Raw genomic sequence first — 554 nt, forward strand, 5'->3', positions numbered from 1 at the left:
AGCTGGAAGGAAGGTTTGCCTTCTGTCAGCCAGGGTGGGAGGAGGAACGCTGCCAAGCTGGTTCCTGTCCCAGGGCCTTTGCACTCACTCTTCTCTCTGCCTGGAATACACTTTTCCCAGATATTTGCACAGCTCGCTCCTGTGTCATTTCAGGTCTCTGTGCAAGGTTCTCCTCCTCAGGAAAGCCTTCCCTGATCACTCAATCTGAAACAGTCACTTCCCCGTCCATTTACCTTGCTTCTCTTTCCTTCCCAGCACTTGCCACTTCTTGGCAAGGCATTATTTATTTATTTTCCATTTTCCTCCCCAACTGGTATGTAAGCTCCATGGAACCAAGGGGTTGTTTTGTTCACTACTGTATTTCTAGTTCCTGCCATATGGAGATACTCAACAAATAGTGAGGCTTGATTTGAACTCAGATGTTTCAATTAATTCATTAACTTATTGGTATACTCAACAAATATTTACCATGCATCTGCTATGTGCCTTAGCACTTGAGTTACAGTGATGAGTGCAGCCTTGATCCCCTGCCCCCATGGTATTTACTGTCTAGC

General features: G+C 45.7%; 1 protein-coding gene across 2 annotated transcripts in view; it reads left to right on the forward strand.

The window, feature by feature from the left end:
* ST8SIA5 (ST8 alpha-N-acetyl-neuraminide alpha-2,8-sialyltransferase 5) overlaps positions 1–554 on the forward strand; it is an 87,179-nt gene that overhangs the window by 75,506 nt on the left and 11,119 nt on the right. The window lies entirely within an intron of this gene.

Source organism: Mandrillus leucophaeus, unplaced genomic scaffold (genome assembly GCF_000951045.1).
Source record: "Mandrillus leucophaeus isolate KB7577 unplaced genomic scaffold, Mleu.le_1.0 Scaffold189, whole genome shotgun sequence".
Taxonomy (NCBI): domain Eukaryota; kingdom Metazoa; phylum Chordata; class Mammalia; order Primates; family Cercopithecidae; genus Mandrillus; species Mandrillus leucophaeus.